General features: G+C 30.1%; 1 protein-coding gene across 1 annotated transcript in view; it reads left to right on the top strand.

Annotated features, from left to right (window-relative positions):
• Positions 1-7,834: 7,834 nt before the first annotated feature.
• The window catches only part of LOC148314049 (GTP-binding protein Di-Ras2-like), a 255,774-nt gene continuing 238,193 nt past the window's right edge, over positions 7,835-25,415 (top strand). The window contains exon 1 of the mRNA XM_088277126.1: positions 7,835-7,969. The gene's annotated coding sequence lies outside the window, so the exon portion shown is untranslated. The remainder of the gene's footprint in view (positions 7,970-25,415) is intronic.

Genomic DNA, 25,415 nt, shown 5'->3' with positions numbered 1-25,415 from the left:
TTTTCGGTTTTTGATATATAATTATGACGTTGTTGAAAGGAGTGAGCGATGTGTTAAATGTTAGAAAAAATCTAATCACTCGCCTGGCCTGAAAATGCCAATCACACTTGATATAGGGATTTGTTCTTAAACTGTTTTTCGTTTTGCTAAATATGTCATCCATGTAGAATTAAGTCAGACAAAGCATCACCTACTTTCAAACAAATAATGTGTTTGATTGTATCCTTTACATGTGCTGTAAAAGCAATGTCTGTCTTTCTCTCTCTCTCTGACTAAATCTCCACGGAAAACGAGTAACTCAATACAGTTTTCCTAATTGGTGAACTATTGCAAGAAATATCAGATTTCAGTTTTTTCAGCGTAAAAAAGTTCTTTGCCACCAGTCAAAACCTTTAAACCGATACACGAGCTTTTAAAACAATAAAGGATACAAAAAACAAATTTTTTTAAAATTTTTAGTACATTTACAGACAAAAAATGTTAATTCGTATACTGAAAATTTATATTCAAATGAAAATAATTTAATGGTCTTTGAATGTAAACGGACAAACGTAATTTATTTATTTAACTTAACCTGACAATTTATTTTCACCCTTCTTCACAAAGTTCTAAACTGATTTTTTTAAATCTAAACTTCAAAGTTCTAAATTTTTTACTAAAATATTTATAAATGGTATCCATAAAACCATCGATACAAACAACTAAAAATAATAATTCAATTATATAATTATGGATATTCAATAAAGGGTAGAATGGTAAAAGTCATACAGGTGAATAAAATATATTTATAACCACCCTATTCAAATTTATGGAACTCCTATCCTATATATCGTTAATCTCATAACAAAGTACATATGAGTTCACAACCGCCATCTTTGTTACTTTGAGTAAACTTTTATTCAGCAGAAACACTTTTATTTCAATGTTTGCAAGATTCGAACCCCGGGCTATTTTGACATTTTTTTGGGAAACGCCTAAAAACACAATTTTCTTTTTTTTTGTGTAACTAACAATTTTAACAGTTACTTTTATTTATAACATTTTTAGTGTGTATACATCCGAATAAAAGGGTCACTGCTAAATAAAAGCTTTCTCAATCCAACATAGATGGCTGTTCTGAACTCTTATGTACTATGTCATGAGATGATGATATAGATATCGGAAATTTGAGTAGTGTGCTTGTCAACTATGGGTTGAATGGTGAATGTTGCACGTGTGTAAAGTGATCAACTAACAAGCCTATGACAGGCCATAAACCGACATTTCTGTATTCTCTTTCAAAATAATAATAATAATAATTTATTTATTTATAATAATAAATTTAGATAATTTATGTAGCGCCATTTTCGTAAAATACTACCTCAAGGGCGCTTTATTACCCTAGCTATTGGTGCATATATATTCATCCATATTGAGATGTCGAACGAGTGAAAATAACTCATTACATGGAGAAAAGTAACATTTGTGAACAAGTATTTGGACACAAATAAAATATTATTTAATGTGTGATATTTGTAAGCGTTCGTTATTTTGCGAACACCCGTCAGTAAGCAGTGGCTGTGAACAGAGCATATGACGACAACTTTTAATGAGGCACCTAGTTAGTTACTAGCGTTAGCGACACCGTGTCTTTAACAAAGCTTTATTGGTGAAATCATAATAATAATAATAATAATGACATAGAAAGTGTGGTTCTACTAACTACACTTTAAACCCTTATCCGCACCCCAATGTTGCATAGGGCACTGCATAATATAAACGCAGTGTTATCTGGATCGCTAACACACGAAGGTAAGCTTCAGCCCTTCGTTTCAGATACCGGTCCAGGGTAATATTGAAAAAAATATGAATGTGAAAAAAATCAGAAATAATTATTTGACCCCCTCCTGGGAATCTGGGGTAGCCAAGCGTGCTGACCATTACACTACGGAGGTGGACAAACATTAATATATTAAATGTTAAAATCCAACACTGATTTTTTTAGTCTATTTTCGAACGAATGTTTGAATGTTTGAATGTTTGAATAACAAGACGAAACAATTGTCACAAAATTTATTTTTATGTGGTTTTTAACAATAAAATACAATTAAGTTAACTAAAAAAAAATCAATGTTTCATTTTAACATATAATAAATAATAAATTGAAATGGAGTTCTACAAATTGCTTCTGTTCCCTGCGAATCGAAAAATGGATAGTTATTACTACAACGTGACTGCTGAATCTATTAATGAAGAAAGTTTGTTTTAAACTTTATAAAATAAAACAACTTTATTTTTTTCACTTTTTTTATTATTAGTACACTTTAACTAATCGGTTTCGACAAAAACCTTGTCATCATCAGGGTTTATTAAATTCTAAAACATTAAAAACATTAAAATACTCATAGTTAATTATATTCCCTTATCAAAAACTTCCACACACTCCGTACACCATACGAAAATATGATTAAAAAACGATTTAAAAACTCCTAAATGTTATTTTTATTTTTAAACCCTGATGACCGAAACCGGTTGGTTAAAATGTACTAACAGTAAAAAAAGTGGTTAAAACAAAGTTGTTCAATTTTAAGAAGTTTATAAAATGTGACACAAAGTGTCTTCGTAAAACATTTAAGAAAAGTTTGTTTTGTTTGTTATATTGTACTATGGAGCATGTGTTCTCAAAGAAAATATATACGTCTCGTACGATAAGCATTAGACTTCAATACAGTCAATAAATCACAAGATTCAATATTGCTGATATCACAAGAGTTGTCCATGATTCTCTCCCCGAGGGCATTTATTTCAAATTATTTATCTGTCCGAAGAAACGGTTAAACTGGTTTATTTGCCTAGCACTTTTGTTGTCTTGGGTTCAAACAAATACCGAGATATTAGGGGTTTTTGGCCAACAATCGATATGGCCAGACTTGGCTAATAGCCAATCAAAAACTCGGGTTCATTCAGTCTGGAGACCACGAACCGTGTGAAGGGAGATAATGTACCAGGTGAGATATGTTAATGAGTTTTGATCTGATTCTCCAAGTTCATATGTATCGTGTATCACGTGTATGTATTTGTGTTCTCACGCAAAGACACTAATTTTTCATGGCTCCAAAACTGTTTAATACATTTCACAAAGACTATATGTTAGACATTAATTGCCTTAGTTTGTCTATTGATTTGGGGTTTAATTTGTAGAATTAGTAGAACATTATAATTTTTGTATTAATTTTAAATCAAACACAGATTTTTTGAGTCTACTAAGTTGTATTTTATTAACAAAAACACATTAACATACACCAGCCCATTCGTTTGAAAATGCCATAACTAGGGGAAACAATTGTCACAATATTTTTTTGTTTGTTTTTTTTTTTAATGAAATACAACTTAGTAGACTCAAAGAATCTGTGTATGACTTAAAATTTATACATAAACCTTAGTTTGTTTCCATTTCAAATTTTACTTGAATTGTTTATTTAAAAAAACAGATCCAAGTACCTTCTTCTTTTAAACGTATAACTCATAAATATTTGCTATTTTTATTTTTCTTTTCACCAAATATTTGTAGTTTATATTAGCATTTTAAATCTTATTTGCTATTTTTTTTTTTTTTTTCATATTTCTGATTTTTTGTTTCTGATGTTAAAATCTAAAATTATTAGTTTTTATTAGCACTTTTTATTTCTGATATCCATTATTGTATTATTAACAGTGCCCTTTTATTATAACCTAAAATAAAATGCCTACCCATACACAGGCCATGCTTTTGTGTGAGCTTTTTTTGTACAAATGTATTAAAAATTATAAAGCATTACGGTACATACTTGTAATTATAATATATTGTGAAATGCAAAAGAATTTAAACAAAGAAAATCTAAAATAGTGTGCCCCATCGGGGGGCAATTTAAATGTCTTGGGGGGTAATGCGTAAATCGTGAATATTTGTTGCATTGTTGTCGAAAAACGCATTTTCCAAATTAAAACCCCACATAAAAACTCTTTGCAGCTCACATCAAACCTAAGGATCGCACTTATTTTCTTTCGAGTAGCAATGTAATATAATATATCGCTCACTCCTTTCAAGAATGTCATAAATCAAAAATCGTCATATTTCAGTTGTGCATGTTTTCGGAATGCCCAGAAAATGTACTATATCCCAGCAAAAGAGGCATATTTTAAACTTAATATTTGCCTGCTACAGGGCAGAAAGTGTTGTTTTAGCGTTTTGAAGAAAAGGTATAGTTTAATTTTTTTTATATACTAAATATGTTTCAAATAGAGGAAAAACCTTCAGTTTTTACCTGAAAAGATCTGTTGCACACTAAAAAGTTCAATAAGTGGCTTGATATTTATTGTTAATACATTGTATTTTAGTTTTAAACTTTAAAAACATTCTCCTAAACAATCAAGTTTTTTTTATTTATGAAGTTCTTGAAAGGAGTGAGCGATATGTATTTACAACATTTTGAGTGTGTCCAAATACTGGTTCACAAAATCCGGATTATCTCCAATTACAGGAGTTATTTTCATATTATTTTTTAACACCTCATCAAAGATGAAGAAGAATATGCTCAGACTTCTATATTATTCTTCATCTTTGATGAGATATAAAAAAATAGTAATATATGTATTATTTTTTGACATTTCAGCATAGATGGAGGAGAATATAAAGTATGGGCATTTACTAGGCTTACGATCGTCATAGGCTGGTTTAAGTAATCACTTTGCACACGTTTAACATTCGCCAATTCTATCCATGATTGACAACCACTCGACTCAAAATCTAAGAAGTTTACTTCTATATTCATCTTCATCTATTTTGAGATGTAAAAAAAGATAAATAATTACCACAATTGGAGATAATCTAGATTTGTGAACAAGTATTTGGACACACTTAAAATGTTATAAATGTATTTAATACACAATCACAAGTTATTTACATTATTTCGCAATTGCATAGGTTTTTAATATTTTTATTGCTTCATAAGCATTGTGAAATGTCAAATATGAGTGCTTTCATTTTATAAAATCCATTTTATTAGACTGAGCCGTAGCAACACTTGGCCAGGTACGGCTAGTTTATTCTAATTTAATGGTAATATGTTAATATTATAAAATTTATTGTTATTTTAATGCGAAATTGCGGTTCTAATAATCGAATGGAAATTTCCCTAGGGATTACATGTTTTGTAATAAATGTCCGGTTGAATTTATTTTATTGATCTAGTTCAGACAATATTAGAATTCGAAATTGAATAGAACTACAATATGAGGTTTATCAGTGTGATACGGAAGCGGAAACATACATTTATGTGCAAATATAGCGTTATCCACGCGCATAATGCAATTTTTAAATGAAAGACCATTGTCATGTTTAGGAAAATGTGGACGGTGTCATTTTGCATTTTGACATCTCACATAATATATAATATGTCTAAATGTATGAAGAATGAAAAGAGTCTGAAAAATAATGAAATGAAAAAATAAATGTTTTGTTTACTGTAAGGAAATGTAAACATATTTATGTAGATGTAGTAAATTAAGTGTATATAATAGTTTACATTAGTTGTAATATAAGGCTAACTTAAGAAATAAAAATAAAAATAAAAATAATAAAAAAATAAAAACAATGTAGAAGTCTGGGTATTTACAGGGCTTACGATCTGCGATAGGCTGGTTAAAGTGACCACTTTATTATTTAAAGAAAAAATGTAAATTCGTTTTAAAATCACTATAAATAATTAAACTGTAGTGATTTATTATTAGATTAAAACCAATATTTTTAGCTTTTCCACTTTTTTATTTGACCAGCGACCGGGTTTCGTCGTTACCGACATCATCAGACTGGTCTGATGATGTCGGTAACGACGAAACCCGGTCGCTGGTCAAATAAAAAAGTGGAAAAGCTAAAAATATTGGTTTTAATCTAATAATAAATTAAAAATGCAATTCCATCACGAAGTGTCAGTGGATAATATAAATCTATTAAACTGTAGTGATTTTAAAATAAAATTACATTTTAATCATAAAATGGCAAATCTCAAAGTAAGTGCTTCAAATATAAATTATTCGCTTTATTTTTATAATTATTATTATTCTAACCCTTATCCGTACCCAATAATGCACTGCATCTTATAAACGCAGTGTTATCTTAATCGTTAACACATGAAGGCAAGGTGATCACTCCTGCGCTTCAGGAATTAGTCCAGGGTACCTAATATTAAGTACAAATTAGAGCGTAACATCACCAAAGTTTATTTTCACCCTGGGAATCGAACCTGTGACTTCCAGCACGGTAGCTAATCACGCTAATCATTATACCACGGACGCAGACTTTTACTTTATACAATATAAAATAATATTATAATGGTAACTAAGTATTATCAAATATCCTTATGTACCATAATTCGATGTGAATATTGAAAAAAAATTAAAATAAGATTATTTATCATTTATTTAAAATTTAAGTTTTAATGATACCACTCTTTCCAGGGAAAACATGGAATTAATTAAGTAAAACATGAGTAAAAAATGTATAGATATTTCCACGAAGTGGCTCTCAAATTAATAAATAAAATAATTTATTATTTATTGTTGTGTCAAGTTAAATTAAAATTGATTAAACCTACCGTATAAAAATTGACGATATACCAACAAATTCATTAAATTAACTTATTTTTTTACAAAAATGTTAATATTATTAGTAAATAACCACTCACCGAGATTTTTATGTCTACCGGTTTCGAGACGTACCCGTCTCTTCGTCAGGACAATCACTATTACAGCATGCAAAAAATACCACCCTTCACCACCATAGCACCATTTGCACACTTAAAACTACACAAAATGTTCAACACATGCGATTTTTGGTCAACCCGAAGACCAACATGCACTACAGTTTTCACCACAGACATGCGTTACGAGCCGAGATTAAACATGCACCTTAGTGCATGTTGATTGTCCTGACGAAGAGATGGGTACGTCTCGAAACAGGCAGACATAAAAATCTCGGTGAGTGGTTATTTGCTAATAATATTAGCATTTTTGTAAATAAAAAAAAGTTAAAATGACTAACCACAAAGTAAATGTTTAAATATTAAAAATATTGAGAAAATGATTAAATTTCTTTCCACAACAGTATAAAGTTTTAAAATAATGAAAAGATTCAATATTATTTAAATAAAATATTTAAGTTAGTACATACATATCTGAAGAATGTATATTTTATTAAATAATATACAATATAACATAGGTAGTCACATTTTTTTTACAAAACACGAAATCGAAAAAAAAACATCAGAATGGAAAATAATAACTTCACAGGGATTCGCATATAAATCGAAAAGTATCCTAAAAACTTTCGTCCTATAAAATTAGGATGCGTCCTCAAATCCCGGCGAGATTCCATGATCGTCTAAAAACAACCTTTAATCTTCTGAAAGAACTCTGAAACTTATTTCTTCACATATAAACATCTCACATAATGTTATACGACACGTTTCCCTCGAAAGTTTCCAGTTTGGAGGGACACATGCGCTTATTCCAAGTTTTAAGACTTTCTCCTACTCCATTTCCGGCGAATTCGCAGCCCTTAGCGTCTAGACACGCGCGGACAGCTCTGCGCATGCCCTGTTAACCGATACAACCTTCTGTTGTGGGTTCTAAGGCTCTATCGTGATAGCACGTCAGTCCTTCTTCGCTTCTCTCAGTGGCCAGACGCTCTTTCAGGCTCAACCGAATTTCAGGATCGGCATTACAAACTTTCAGGAAATTGTTTTAAAGCAATTGAAAAGTTATTATCCGGATATTTTAAGATAAACTGTGTAATGTTTTACATTTAAAATTAATTTATGTGAATGAGAATTGTGTAAATTTCATTTGTAGCTCAATTAATAAAAATAATAAGAAAATCGCGATCATTAGTTTAACTTAAATATGACTTCAGATAAAGCTTCAAAATATTGTGATTGACATGTGGAAGATCTAGGTAAGTAATATTTCTTGATTTCTAATCCATTATTTAAGTGCATTATACAAATATTTTCTTGCAATATCACAATATAAAAATAAAAAAAGGATATGTGTTATTCCATATTTGTTCCATTGATTAATAAGACAATTAATGAAACGTGTCGTTGTGTCGTAAACTAATCTTAATCTCACTTTAAATGCCTTTTTTTTTTAAATCAGTGCAATAATCATATCTCGAATGTGCAAAAAGTGTATGTCGATGATAAAAGTCAAGAATTGATATAAAAATCCTTTTATATTTGAATAAGGATTTCTTAAATCTATACAAAATAATAGCGATCGATAGTGAAATGTATTCTACGTTTTTAGCTTACTTAATCAAATTGTTACTCAAAAAAATTACACAAAATCGACGACACAAAAGAAGTTATGACCAGTGGTATAATATAAACTCAAGACTGTAATAAATATGAATTTTGGATAATTTTTGAAAATTTTTCACTATCTTTTGTTAATGTTGGATTATGTTATTCTACATTTTTTCCCTTTAATAACGGCCTTAGTTACATTATAGTGTACATAATATATTATATGTATACTCTATGATAAAATAAAATGTTTTCTTTTTTTTTAAGTACATTATTGGTTCGAAAAGTACTTATCGAAACAAGGATGGACATATAAAAATAACATCAATAAAAATAACATCATATAAGACATCAATAATGTTTCTTTTAATACGTTTAAGAGAAATATTGTTGATGTCTATTTGACTAGTTGATAAAGAAAGTTTATATAATTTGATAAAAACATGTAATGTTAGTTTATTATATAGTTATACTTTTATGTACATGACAGTTTATTTTAATTTTTAGATTACTTAAGTGAAAACCTCCAATTGGAATTTTTTTATTATTTTTTTTATTATATTATGTTATTTGTGTTACATTTTGTCGGTTTTCCAATAGACTTAAAAAACAAGAAATTACGCATTAGCCTGAAATATTGTAATTATTTTTGGTTAACAGTTTTTATGCTTTTTGACGGAGTTTATGATTTTCCCTATGATTTATCGTGATACGCAGCGTCAAACACACAACGCTTCATTCTTCTTCTTCTTTTTAATGGCTTTTCACCGATCTTGGGTGTTATAGAGGTGTCACACAACGCTTACACATGTGCAACGATACCGATTGTTATCTACGGGTGCGTCAATATTTAGTACGCATAAACGCGCACTGCTTGCGCCAACCGCTGCACATCAATACCACCTTTGACTCAGTAACATGGAATTGACTGGTTAAGTGCGTATTTTAATATTAGAATAATCAGTACAATATCCCCTCTTTTCTGCAGGGTAGGCAGAGAAGATAGAACTAAAGGCGTCTGTTTAGAAATACACTGATAACTTATTCAACTTCAGCTGCGTACTTTTTAGAGGTTCTTATTTAAAATTTTAATTTTTAGATCGAGCCAGAATGATAATAAATTTCTGCAGAATTGTCCAAGTAGTTTTAAATTTTTTCGTGTGACATAGACTTCGATACATTAGTGTTGGTACTAGCACTCTATTATGTACTGTCGTCAATGATTTTATAAACACTTTTATGCTATTGAAAGTATTCTAGATTTACAACATTTTGAATGTATCCAAATACTTTTTCAAAAACCATGATTTTTCTTCACTTTTATTACTACTTCAGTTATTTTTACATTTTTTTGACATCTCAACACAGATGGAGAAGAATATGTAAGTCTGGGTATTTGCATGGCTTATAACCTGTCAAAGGCCGATCATTGATCACTTAACCGTGAACCGTTCATTCACCGTGAAGCGCCCTTGAGGTATTTTTTTTATGAAAATGGCGCTTTATAAGTTATCCAATTTTATTATTATTATTATTAACCAGATTATGACTAAGTCATTAGGTCATAAATACCCAGACTTCCATATTCTTCTTTATCTATTTTGAAATATAAAAAAATGTATTCCAGTATGACGCAAAGGGTTATATTGAAATATGCGGTTTTGTGATGGTAGAAAATTATTTTTCGTAGCTTTTTCCATAAATGAAAGGAAAGTAACAACGCACTTATACTTGGTACTAAAGCTTTTAATTAAAAAAAAATATAAAGCTTATTAACTTTATGAAATCTTCTCTGCAAACTGTTCTAATTTTTTAAAAATAATTAATGAGTCACCAACAGTTTATTTTCCATAAAAATATGATCCTCAAAGCACTGAAGGAAGTTTATATATTTCCCTTTCTCTCCCCTCACGGTAGGGTGAATTAATTAAAAAGGAGGATTTCGTGTTGCACTTGAGGGATAAAGAAGGTTATTAGGCCACCCTTGTAAAACGGTACAAAGGGTAGTTCATAAGATAATCCCATATTGCTAAAGGTTGTCGAAGTAGATGTTTGCTCGTGTTTTGCATAATAATAACGCGACTAGAATAATACAGGCACGTAGAGCGATTAACTCGGATCAGTTAAAACGGGAGCGATTTTAAATATTCCATACTTTTTAATTTAATTTTTTTTTACAAAAATGTCCGCCTCCGTAGTGTCATGGTCAGCATGCTTGGCTACCGTTCTGGAGGTCCCAGGTTCGATTCTCAGGGGGGGTCAAATAAATATAATTGATTTTTTCTTTGCAATATTTATTCAATATTACCCTGGACTGGTACCTGAAGTGGAGGGCTGATCACCTTTCCTTCATGTGTAAACGATCGAGATAACACTGCGTTTATATGAAGCAGTGCCCTTTGCACCATTGGGTTGCGGATAAGGGTTTTATTATTATTATTTTATTTTTACAAAAATTAAAGTAATATTAGTACCACTCATCGAGATTTTGATGTCTACCGGTTTCGTATCGTACCCGTCTCTTCGTCAGAACAATCACTACAACAGCATGCAAACATTACTATACTTATCACGACAGGCGCCGTGGAGTAGATAGGTAGACGCTGGATGGCGAAACTGGAGTCGCAGGTTCGATTCCCGCCAACTGCAAAATAAATTAAAGAAAGATGAATTTTTAATTGGTCTGGGTGTTTGTGATGTATTTTTCGAATAAACCTTCCCTATCCTTACTATCCTAATTGCAAACAATATTCTTAAAAACAGAGATTGCGGATTGCTCATTTAAATAAAAAGGAAATAAATAAAAATTACACCATAGCACTATTCACATACTACACAGAATGTTTATCACTTGCGATTTTGGTCGACCCAAGGACCAACATGAACTAGATCGACCAAAATTGCATGTGATAAATATATGCGATGACGTGTAGTATTGTTTGCATGCTGCTGTAGTGATTGTCCTGACGAAGAAACGAGTACGTTACGAAACCGTTAGGCATAGAAATCTTAGTGAGTGGTTATATACTAATATTACTAACATTTTTGTAAAAAAAAATATAAAAGTAAAAAGACTAACTACTAAGTAAATGCTTCATATATTAATAATATTGAGAATATTCCAAACTTTGTTCATACGCCGTATTTATGTAAAAAGTAATTAAATAGATTTTTAATTCGATATTTAATCGAAAATACCACTATTTCATGGTGTTTACCAAGTAATATCAAATTTAATGGATTCTACCGCAACGCCACAAAGTGACTGCCGAATCAAATTATAAAATCATTACATAGAGTTAAATTTTCATTTTTTTTTATTGATTTGGCGTTTAATTTGAAGAACTCTATTTTAATTTATCATATATGCTTATAACATATCATATTTATAACATTCGTTTGAAAATGCCATAACTAGGCGAAATAATTGTCACACTATTAATTTTAATGTGTTTTAAATAAAATACAACTTAGTGGACCCGTAAAATCTCTGATTTAAAAATTCATTCAAAAATTAAATTTTCATCTTTAATTTACGTTTCATTTGGTAAATATTGCAGTATTTCTTCCTATCCTCTCCTCATCCTTCAACGTCCCAAGAAAACAATTCTTTAATTAAGACTTAGCTTCATATATAATATTTGATAATGACGCAGAATGCATCGAAACACGTGTCATAACAAATTTTCAGAAAAAGTGGTATTTACGTAACGTTAAATTTAAAATAAAAAAAAATCGTTAAGTGAAATTAAATAATTGAGACAATGTTGTAATTAAAATACGACCTGGCATTTGGCTGGATTGAGCGATTACTTAATACAGTTATGATCTCATTTCACAAGATTTCAAATATTTCTTATTCTTCCAACCTTATCTGCACCCAATGGTGCATAGGAAACTGAATCGTATTGACGCAGTGTTATCTTGATTGTTTCTTACATGAAGGCAAGGCGATCACTCCTTCGCATCAGAGACTAGTCAAGAGTAAAATTAAATAAATATCAGAGTGTAAAATCACCAATATTTATTTTCACCCCCATTGCTGAACACATACTAACCATAACACCACGGAGGCGAACGGCTAACAATCATAACTTATTTCTTTAAAAATAAAAATACATTACATACATAATACCACTATTTGGGTTTTTAAAAAAACACGACTTGTGTTGAGAACTACAAATGTTCTTTCTTTTACCTGTGGATGAGAACATCAGTAGTTCTAAAAACTAGTCATGTTAACATTAATAAACTCAAAAATTTGGTTTTATGTAGCGTTTTTTTTCTCATACTTAAATCATCACGTTTTTCCACAAAGTTAATCAATCAAGAATAAAATTTGTTTATTGCATCACTAAAAATCTATTTTAATAATATCTGTAATATTTTATTACACAAGGTTAAAATTTACTCCGTTGCTGGCTGAAATTGAAAAAAATCGAAAACATTTTTCTGCCTTAATCATTAAAGCAACAATACTCGCATTTATATTTATGACTCTGAACGGTAGTTGAAAATGTTTTGAATATAATCTCGAGTTTAAAAACTTTGACTCAGGAGTAGTACTGAGTTAGAAGAACGCTGAAAGTTTAATCCGAACAATCAAACAAGTTTACTACCTGCTTTCAAAATGCAATAAGAATCATCCCCAGTCCTGAAAAAGGGAAAACTTTACCCTGAAATTATTTTCTGAAAGAAATACCTTTGAGCTCTAATTTTATACTGAAACAAAATGATAAATTGGATCTCCGCTTCGAACAGTAAATTTTGGTCTATTTTAAAATCCGAGTTATTATTTATTTTGTAAAACTCCATTTAAACTGTAATATTAGTAAGTTAAGGTCAGATTTACGAATCACGAAATATTTTTTCATTAGCTTTGAGTTATTTTGGCATTCCACAAATAAATTATTACTCACAAAATATATTAATGTACACTAATAAATATTTACCTCATACTGCAAAGTAGCACTAATTTCCATATTGGCTACTAAATGTGAGGTTTTGATTAATTGAATCGGAATTCACTTTTTGGTAATAGCTATCAATAACATTTTACCAGAAAGAAAATCAAAATAGATTTTTTTTAAATAGTAGTATTTACGAAGTAAAATTTAAATACAAAAAAATGAGCAACATTTTGAGTGTGTCCAAATACTTGTTCACGAAATCTGGATTATCTCCAATTACAGGAGTTATTTTCATATTATTTTTTGACATCTCATCAAAGATGAAGAAGAATATGGAAGTCTGGGCATTTACGGGGCTGACGACCGTCATCAAGAACAAGGTTTCTAAATTGGTTCATATATAAAGAACTTCCAAGAATTTGAGTAGTGTGGTTGTCAATAATGGGTAGAATAGGTGAATGTTACACGTGTGTAAAGTGATCACTTAAACCAGCCGATGACGGTCGTCAGCCCCGTAAATGCCCAGACTTCCATATTCTTCTTCATCTTTGATGAGATGTCAAAAAATAATACAAAAATATGAGGTTTTGCATTTGATTTCTATCTTAAAATGATATTTTTAAGTGTTGTGTCGAATGTACCAAAAATAATTTTAAATAAATAAGTTTTGTAATTGTAAAGATCTCTGCTACATATTGGAGATTACCAATAGTGAGTAAAAAATATTTTTGCAATTTTTAAAATATTCTGTTGGTTTTCCATTAAATAAATAATCAAGTTACAATCTTTCAAAGTTAATAATGCTTTTAAGTCAAAATAAACCGTTTTCAAATTATCTTTTACTATGTTTGTAGTACCATTTATTGAAATCGTGTGTGACACGTGTTTCGATGCATAATACATACATTGTAATACGGTTTTCGATAATGTTACTGAATGCACAGAAACACGTGTTATAATCAAATTTTAAATAAAAAAGATTTACCAAATAAAGGGTTAAATTTTTATTTATTTATTTATTAACGTTCAGGATTATTCGTATTTAATGGCAACGTGACGTTTTGTACCGCATTCCGGAGTCCATCATCTAGACTCTAGACTGATCACGTCCAACCTCTCAAAGGGATATTAGAAAACTTCAAATAAAATGTAATCATTTTACTTTTACTTGACTATTTGCTTCGAGTTGAAAAGCTTATTTCGTTTCATCAACTTTTATAATACATTTCTTTTGGGGACCCAAGCCGTTCAGAATACATACAAAATATAAATATATGTACATTTTTAAAATCAAAATAATTTTGGTTTCTCAACATGGGTAAGGACGGTTATTGACATGGTTATATGAATGTCTGGTATAGAAAGGGCTAACAACTTGTCGATGGCTGGTCAAAGTACTTTAAATCACTTTAAACATTCACCATTCTACACATTACTAAAATTTCGAATATTTATACATTTGCTTTAAGTAATAATACAATTAATATATATGGTGAAAACGTCACTAGCGACATCTATGGTTATAATTTTTAAGAAAGTAAGTAACTATGAAGTTTCAATGAGTATGTAATACTTTTTTACGAATTATCTCACATAAAAAAAAATATCTTAAATTTTATAAGACTAGTTATATTTATAATTGTTATGAATGTAACTTTTATAAAAGTTGTTATTTTACGACTGGTTTCAAATAACTTACAATGATGTACATAAGTAATTTTTTTTCAAGATAACATATATATTTTGTTAATAACTTTGTTACCTATATTTTTAGATTTTCAAAATCTTTGTTCACGTATGTTGATTTATCAAACTTATGAATTTTCATCAAGAATTTCTAAATATTTTAATGTTTATTTTTTAAAAACCTTATAATAATAAAATAATTAAGAAAGATGTGTTGAGATAGTTTTGACACATGAATCGAATGAGTGAAGAAATAACGGTTAAACAAATTAATGTGCAAATATGTTGGTAAAAGCAGAGGAAGACCGAGAAAAACTTTAAATGATCAAGTATAATATTTTAAAGACATGAAAGTGGTTAGGTCAGAAAACTGAATAATCACCGGGTATGTGTGATAAGATGCATGATAGGAGTAGAGGTGAAGATCGTTTGCAAATAAAGATAAGTGTGGCGTTCTATTCTCTCTGCCCACTCTTGCGGGGAATCGGCATGATAGTTAGTTAGTTAGTTTAATATCGTACGGCATATTTAAAAAAGTAATTTGAATAATTTATTAAAGCGCCATTTTCGTACAATACTTCTTCAAAGGAGCCTAAGCTTTATTTTTTTAACTTTTTTTTTAAACACAGCATTTTTGAGTAATCAGTTAATGGTAAAAAATATGCATAGATCATTCGCTGAGTTTTTCATTAAAAAAGGATCCCATTAACTTCTCAATTGATCTATCTACTATATAAGATATCAATCACACTTTTACCAGCTTTCCTCAACAGCTTTTTGTGAATCTCCTCTTTTTTAAACTCATTGATTTAAGTGAATATAGAATTGAGAGAAAAATGAACCACCCTGTAATCCTATATCCGAATGGGAATTGTTTCAGGTGGCTCGTATCTTTCATGGGAAGAGGGATGCGCGATTCAATGATTGGATTTGAATGTGAAATAAAAGAGATGATATGATTAAGGTGCGGGTATTTCTAGAACCACCCTGATTTAGGGGTAGCAGTGCTTTAGAAGAGAATATAATGTACTTAATTATAGTTATTTTTTTTAATAAGAAAAAAATTATGTAAATCTTAGTCGTACAGGAGAAAGCGACCAACTAACAAAACGTAAAATGTTCAGGAGGGCCATTTAAGTCACTTTTGCTTGGCAAGAAAATAAACATCCATGCAGTTAGTTGTTTTTAACAAATCATTATACTATATATTATTTCGAGAAATAAAAAAAATTGTGTTTTGATCCACTCACATTTTTATTAACCAACTAGTTTCGGCAACGACCTGTTGCCCTCTTCAGGGTTTAATTTATGACTATTATCATATCATAAATAAGAGTCATAAATGAATATTATAAGTCATGAATATTATGAGTCATAAATTAAACCTTGAAGAGGGCAACAGGTTGTTGCCGAAACTAGTTGGTTAATAAAAATGTGAGTGGATCAAAACACAAAGTATTTTTATTTCTCGAAATAATATATCAATATGATCCACAAAGTTAATGCTTTCAATATTCAAAACATTACTTACAAGTTTAAAATACTTTGGGATTTTGTCAGGGTAATATTAAGCTAGTAAGCAATCAATTAGTCAATGATCACGTTTTTGTAAAAAATGCACTTGGTCACTCTCTCCTGTATGACTACAATATGTTATTGGTATGACAAATGTTTCACTCAAGAATCTTTCGTATTTTGTGCAATATTATCCAATATATCAAGGAGCTGTCAATCGTTTGTAGAATGGTGATTGTTATACGTTTGTAAAAGTGAAAAGTTAACCAGCTTATGACAGGTCATAAGCCCTGTTAATGCCCAGACATCCATGTTCTTCGTCTTGAGATATTAAAAAAAATGTAAAAATAACTCCTAAGTATAGAATTCTCAGCAGCATTTTGAGTGTGGGCAAATATTTGTTCACAAATCTGGATCATCTCCAATTATAGGATTATTTTTCATATTATTTTTTGACATCTCACAAAAGATGAAGAAGAATATGGAAGTCTGGGCAATTACGGGACTGATTATTTCATACTCTTTGTCATCGTTGGTGAGATGTGATTTCTAAACAAGTATTTAGATACACTCAAAATTTTGTGAATAGTTTAATTAATTTTGGAGAAATATTTTTTTTTCAAACAATACAGAGAGAAAGATTTTTTTCAAACAATACGACTACAAAAAGAAATTAAAAAATCATCCCATACTAAAAAAAAAGTAGTTTAATTGATTTAAAAAATCTTATTTTTAAAGACTTCCATATTCTTATTCGTATTTCATACGTTGAGATGTCAAAAAATTGTAAAAATAGTTCCTAAGTATAAAAACCCAGATTTGTGACTTTTACGAATATATTACACATTAAAAATTTTATTGTTTATAAAAATGTTGTAAAAAGTTTAAATAATTAAAAAAATCTTATTTCTAAAGACGTCATTATTCTACATCTACGTCGAAATGTCAAAAAAAATAACACAAATTTATGGATAATTATTTTGTGTAAAAATAACCTGGATTTATGAAGTATTTGAAAACTTTCAAAAAAATATATATAAAAAAAATCACAACGTATTTTTATTAAAACTGAATTCTGATTTATTGATTTCAAGTCCATTTTTTACGTCAGTGTAAAATGACTATGTATGAAACGCAAAGCTCGAAAATCAATCGGTAAAATCGTACACAATTTATAACGTCAAATTGCTATCCAATTTTCTCCTCGCGTCACTTTTGTGCATCTAGAAGGACCAAAGACAATTTCATCTTCTTCGCATTCACAACACAACTCGAGAAATATTGTTTGGCGTCATGCTAAATCCCTCACTGAAAAATCTACCTACAGACGTATGTATCAGGAATGCATGTCTCGTTATTATTGCATTTCTAGTATAATGCATTGGTTTTGCCAGGAGAATACTAAGATGTTGCAATGCTCTTTGAAATAATGGAAAAAAATAAACGCAAACATATAATGGTACGATTCTAGAACCTGCACCTCATAATGCGGGGAACGAGCATAATGCCTATTTTCATATGTTTTTCCTTATTTTTTTATTCAACAAAAACAAACGTTTTTATAGCTTAAAATTTACTCATTTGCTTCCGTAATTAGTTTTAAAGTTTAAAAAAATATGCAAAGTATAAAATACACTAAATTTGATGATTAAAAACCCTTATCCGCACCCCAACGGTGCATAGGGCAGTGCATCATAAAAACGCAGTGGTTATCTTGATCGTAAACACATGAAGGAAAGGTGATCAGTCCTCCGCTTCAGGTACCAGTCGAGGGTAATATTGAATAAATATTTAGAGTGAAAAAATCACTTTTATTTATTTGATCCCCCCTGAGGATCGAACCCGGGACCTCCAGAAAGGTAGCCGACCGTGCTGACTCTTACACTTCGGAGGTGAACATTGGTGTAAATTTGATGACTACCCGCTTCTAAAGCGGTAATTTATTACTAATTTAAGCAAAGGGAAAAAGGGGTAAATCGGGACATAGGACGACCGTAAACAATATAAATACTATGTTTGAATTTATAAGGAAAAATGCGTAAAAATTAATTTTGACTGGGATACGAACACAAAAAAAAATATAATGAAAAAACAACTATTTAGTTTTTTCCACATATATTTTATTTGATCAGTGACCGGGTTTTGTTGTTACCGACATCATCAGACTGGTGTGGAAACCCGGTCACTGATTGAATAAAATAAAAGTAGAAAAAAAAACAAAAAGTTGTTTTACTATTTCTAAACTTTCTGTTATACACACAATAAGACAGAGGTTTAAGACCATGATTATACATAATTTTATTATGGAAAGAGATATTATACAAGATTGTACATAATTTTATTATAGAAATAGATTTATGAACGTGTGAAAGGGATATTAGGCTTACAGAAAGTAAAACACTTCCAAATATTGATATGAATAGTTTTGAACTAGAATCCTTGTTTAAGGCTTCAATTGTTATCGTCTAAAATATCTGACCTTACGTTTTGATAATTAACGTTTATTTAACGTTCATCCACGAGTAAACTGTCATTACCTTGCAGCAATCAATGGAAAATATAAAAATCTCTTTAAGAAGAAGATACTTTAAACGATATCATTGAACTGGGTACTTAAAAAATATCGTTAAACGAAGCAGTTGGAATAATGTCACCATTTTGAAAGAATGCGTATACTTCAGTTCTATTAAACAACGGTTACATAGCGATTATAATATACTTAAGAAAATTGTATTTTTAAATGGATGAAGAGATGGTACAGGCGTGCAAAGAGTAGGCAGCAGAAAAAACAGACTTTTAATTGATGTTCAAATCTTATCACAGATGACTTTCATTCAAGTATCTAAAGTATTATAAAATGTGTCGTGTTGTAGTAAAACGCATATTTCCTTACTATTAATAATACCATGATATTACTACTCTGAAGGGGTAGGCAGATAGCATGAACATCACACTCTTCTGTCCTGACATTCTGATTCTATCCTCCTTCACATCCATACATCAAGTCATACGTGCCCTCCGATAACGTAAAGTTTTGACACTACTAGATTTGAGGTTCTCATTGATCTAGTCGTGTCTTTTTCATCCCTCCTCATTCTGTTTTATCGTTCACATTCGCCAAATATACTTGTAATATCTAAGTTATTTTCTCGTAATCCATTCACTCCGCATATCTAAACGACCTTTAAGAAATTTTCCTTATATTTTAAATGATTATTAATTTAAGTTTAACTTAGTAAATACAGCTATTTCTTAAAATCTATTGTGCCACATGCTTCGATGCATTCAGCGTCATTTTCATACACCAGTGTTTGAAAATGATGCAATATAATATTTTAAGACAATTTTCTATAAATTTTTTTTAAATATATGTGCAGCGTCATAAGATAAATGATATGTTTGTAGGAGTTCCAAAAAATAGTAGAATTTTGTCAATTATTGTGAGTGTTTCACGTGTGTAAAATGATCACATAACCAGCCTATGACAGGTCTTAAGGACTGTAAATACATGGTATTTCATATTCTTCTTCATCTATGTTGAAATGTCAAAAAAAATCAAATAAAAAATTCTCTCTTCTGATACATTGTACAAAATAGCAATATTTTGGTATTTGGTATAGTGTTTAACTTTCATGAAGTCACTTTTTTGTCACTTGTCAAAATAGATTATAAGAAATAGTGGTATTTACTTAAATTAAAAATTGATAGATTTTACAACTAAGTGATCCAACAACCGAATCAATCAATGAAACTTTCAATTATCCCCTACACTCTTTTCTTTTATCTTCGTTTTTTTTTTAAAGAGAAATATAAGTGTTTTTTTAAACTTTAATTTCGTACTATTTCTGTGAACCTAAGCGCCTCATAATTAGAAATATGTTTCAAATTGTGGTAGAGTGTATTCGAACCGAGAAACTCTGACTCAAGAGTCTGCAACACTAACCACGGGACCACAACCCGACACAATTTCTTAAAATCTATTGTGAGATGTCTTTATTATCTTATTTTCAAACACCAGTGTTTGAAAATGATGCTGAATGCATCGAAATACACGTCAAAATAGATTTTTTTAAAGTTGTATTTATTAAGGAAAACTTAAATAAAAATTGAAAGATTTTACCACAACGTCAGTGCCGAATCAATTAACGAATCTTTTCAATTATCCTTAGTTCAGCTTTATATAGCCTTGTATATCCTTTTTCATATCTTCGTTTTAAATTTTCCATATACTTTTTTTCCATTAAACTAGGCTAGGCACTACTTGTGTGCCTATATAGAGCGCACGCCACTGGTAAGATGGTAAGTACGGAACTTGTGTAGTTTGTAGTAGGGCTTACTTTCAATGTATACTCGCTTAATAGCACAAAGCATGAACTTAAAAAAATGGCACAGAAAAGAGCATATTCCGAGTGGAGAGGAACTAAATTGTATTCAGCAAAAATGTGCACTACACATGCGAGCACATATTCTCTCCAAAGCACTTCGGTCTACTTCAGTAAAACCCAGTTGACATTTCGCCGTAGAAACTCATGTTGTCTCTACTGCAGGTGTATATAAATCAACATAAGGAGCTTTGTAACTTTTATATACAAATATACATATTTTATATTGTATATTTACACATAATTTTTTTTTTCGAAAAACATACTTTAAAGACAATTTCAGTAGTATTTTTTTTAAACATTTGTGCCGCGTCAAGAGATAAATGATATGTTTGTAGAATTTCAAAAAAAAATTGTAGAATGTTGTTAATTATGGTGAGTGTTTTACGTGTATAAAGTGATCACTTAACCAGTCTATGATGGGTCTTAAACCCTGTAAATACACGGACTTTTATATTCTTCTTCATCTATGTTGAAATGTAAAAAAATAGTAGAATGTTGTTAATTATGGTGAGTGTTTCACGTGTGTAAAGTGATCACTTAACCAGTCTATGACGGGTCTTAAAACCCTGTAAATACACGGACTTTTATATTCTTCTTCATCTATGTTGAAATGTAAAAAAATAGTAGAATGTTGTTAATTATGGTGAGTGTTTCACGTGTGTAAAGTGATCACTTAACCAGTCTATGACGGGTCTTAAACCCTGTAAATACACGGACTTTTATATTCTTCTTCATCCTTGTTGAAATGTAAAAAAAAAACAGGAAAAATTTATCCTTTTCTAAAATAGCAATGTTTTGGTATTTGGTACAGTGTTTAACTTTCATAAAGTCACTTTTTTTCAAATATAACAAAATAATATAACATCCTACAAAAAAATTACACAATGTATTGTGATTACTTAAACTAGCCAATGTCGGACCTGTAAATGTCCTGAAATCCATATTCCAAACTTAATAACTTTTTAGTCGAGCAGTGCATTAAAAATATTTTTGTATAAAAAAAAAACAAACAAAGTAAACCAGTTAACCATCACGCCGCTTCTTCACGGTGATAGGAAGAGAGGATAGAATGCCTCACCTCACCTGTTCTACGTTCGTGCATCTCCTTAAATAAATAAATAAATAAAAATAAATAAATAAATTATACAATACATACTCGCTGATTATTTCGACTCCTGACCTGACCATATTAGAATATTTGAAACACTTGTTCTTGCCAAATTTTTCTAGGTGTTCCTTTGCTTATATTTCCAACCACATTCACCTCATAAGTTTTCCTTTTTGCAAGAAAAATAATACTTCAAATATCATTCATAAAATCAATTGATATTTCTGTAGCTCTGAAAATCATGTTTGCTATACATACGATTATGAAAAACATATTGTAGTAAAAGTTTAACTCAAACGAATTTTGCATGTTGTACTTAAAATATAAATAAAACCTTAATTATTGTTAAGGACATTTATAATACGTCTAAATAAAATGAGTAATAAAATACATTTTGTACATAATTAAAATAAGTCATTGCGTCGTGTTTAAAATACAACCCATAAATTTTCATAACGCTCCGACGCCATTATCAAGCGAATAGTTATTATTTTAATACGTTATTATCTGTAAATGGGCCCTTATATTTGGGGGAGGTTTACGAAGATGTGTTGGGGCTCATTTCGGAAGCTCATAATATACCACTTTATTCGTCGTAACATGGAAATCACATTAGATTTAACAGCGAATATTTTGCGAAAATCCATTTATCCATATAAAGAAATATAACGATACACACAATGTTAATTCGAGATCCATCGGTAGCATGGAAAATCAATTCAAGAATTAATTCCATTTTCCAGATATTTAACAGAATAGTGTTTTTCGTCTGTGTTTTTTATTGTTTTGTATAAAAACAGCCATTGTTTGGTCAAAATTGTGACGAAAATAAATATTCAATTTAAGTTGTTTACTGACATTTAGTGCTACACTTATATAATAATATATAATAAAACCCGTATCCGCACCCCAATGATGCATAGGGCACTGTGTCATATAAACGCAGTGTTATCTTGATCGTTTACACATGAAGGAAAGGTGATCAGGCCTCCGCTTCAGGTACCAGTCCATGGTAGTATTGAATAAATATTACAGTGAATGAATCACTTATATTTATTTTACCCCCCTTAGGAATTGAACCCGGGACCTCCAGAACGGTAGCCGAGCGTGCTGACCATTACACTACGGAGGCGGACACTTATATAATAAATCAAATTCTATATATTTTTTAAACAGTTTTATTATATTTGACTAGTGACCGGATTTCATCATTACTGACATCATTAGACTGTTGGGAGGCTGGAAAAAAATCCTACGATTAATACACAACAGGGCAGGTGTTGAAAACAACGATTTTTTTTAAAATAATGATTTCGGATTAAATAATGATTTATTTTTTATGTTTTAGTTGACATAGTTGTATTTTTATTATTATTGTGATTTTAACTGTGAGGCAAATAAAGTTTACGCTACATGACTAGAGAAGTACTATTTTAAGAAATAAAACAGGAAAAATAATTAAAATATTCTGTTGAATTTGAGCAGATAAAAATAATATTTATTTATTTACTATTAGTTAACTTTTCACTCGGTAAATACCACTTTGTTTTAAAAATTTATTGTGATACTTATTTTCATGCAAAACGCATCATTTTTAACAAGCTTAATTATCCGAAATGTATTAAAAAACATGTCATAATAATTTTTAAGAAAAAATGGTGTTGAAATTAAAATTTAAATTAGATAAATATTATCACAATGTGACTGCCGAATCAATTAATAAAATTTATAATTTTTCAATATTATAATTATATTATTGTACATACATATAAACCCAAAAGGTTTTATTTATTCGATTAGTATCTGTTTATCTGCGATAGGTAGCTGCCGACTTTCATTAGCTTCTAGAAAAATCTCCAGCGTACAACTTCCACGTCAGTTGTTCTAGTTTTCTCTCCAGTAATTGTTCTATACTTTTCTTTACTTTTCTACGTATTCTTTCATTCTCTACTGTTTTCTGATTTCGCTGAAACCATTAGATTGGATTCCCTGCCTAATACCTCTCCACCCGACTGACTATATTGGCGTAACTAGAACCAATCTTTTGTAATCATCTCAATGAAGACCTAAGAAAATACTGCAAACAGCGTTTATTAAATTCTGGGTACAATTGACCGTACGAAAAGCTGAATGTGGTAAACATTTATAAAGCGCCGTTTTCGTCAGAAATCAACTCCGCACACGATGGTGCATAGGGCATAGTATTAACGCAGTGTTATCTTGATCGTTACTTACATGAAGGCAAGGTGACCACTCTTGCGCTTCAGGAACCAGTCCATGGTTATATTAAGTAAATATTAAAGTGTAAAATCACCAACATTTGTTTTCACCCCCTCCGTACTGGAGGTCCCTGGTTCGATTTACGAAGGGGGTCTAATAAATATAAATAATTTTTTCACTCTAATATTTAATCAATATTACCCTGGACTGGTACCTGAAGCAGAGGACTGATCATTCATCCTTCGTATGTTAAAGATCAAGAAAACACCGCGTTTATATGATGCAGTGACCTATACACCATTGGGTGCGGATAAGGGTTATATATATATATATATATATATATATATATATATATATATATATATATATATATATATATATATATATATATATATATATATATATATATATATATATATATATATATATATATATATATATATATATATATATATATATATATATATATATATATATATATATATATATATATATATATATATATATATATATATATATATATATATATATATATATATATATATATATATATATATATATATATATATATATATATATTATATATATATATATATATATATATATATATATATATATATATATATATATATATATATACATACATATATATACATATATATATATATATTAAGATAGATAGATAGTAAGCTACTCATAAATTGTAAACACGAAGACATTGCTCTGAAACAAGTCATTGTGCCTGAGATAATCGCCGTGAGTGCCGGGGAAGGGTTGGAGAGACAGATGGTGAAACTTCTCAAAGGGGATGACCGGGACTCGAACGATACATCCTCCCAGCTTCCTTTGTGCAGGCACTCGTGTACACGGTGCACACTACTCTGCCCGGCCGGCATGACACATCCACCGCACGAACACCACTGGGAAGGGGACAAACGGGCTAAATGGACCGAGGAATGAAATTTTTTCACTATTTGTGGAGGTCCTCACCAAAAGGATGCATTTTCATTATAAATTCGTCCAATATATCGCATTTGACTGCATTCAGTCTACTCTCATCCTTCTTTTGCCAACTCCTGTATATTTAATATATTTTTTTTATATTCTTTCTAGAGTCGATTATTGTAGCAGTATATACACGGGTCTACCAAACAATAAAATAACTACTGCAATCAGTGTTAAACGCAACAGAGATTTTTGGAATTTTTAAATTTAGCTACATCACCCCACTACTTCACAAATTGCACTGGTTAAGTTTTCCCGATAAGGT

Source organism: Brachycentrus maculatus, unplaced genomic scaffold (genome assembly GCF_059751285.1).
Source record: "Brachycentrus maculatus isolate JH-2025_06_01 unplaced genomic scaffold, ASM5975128v1 h1tg000002l, whole genome shotgun sequence".
NCBI classification, from domain to species: Eukaryota; Metazoa; Arthropoda; class Insecta; order Trichoptera; family Brachycentridae; genus Brachycentrus; species Brachycentrus maculatus.
Note: the sequence above shows the minus strand (reverse complement) of the source record. Positions and strands in the feature narration are given on the sequence as shown.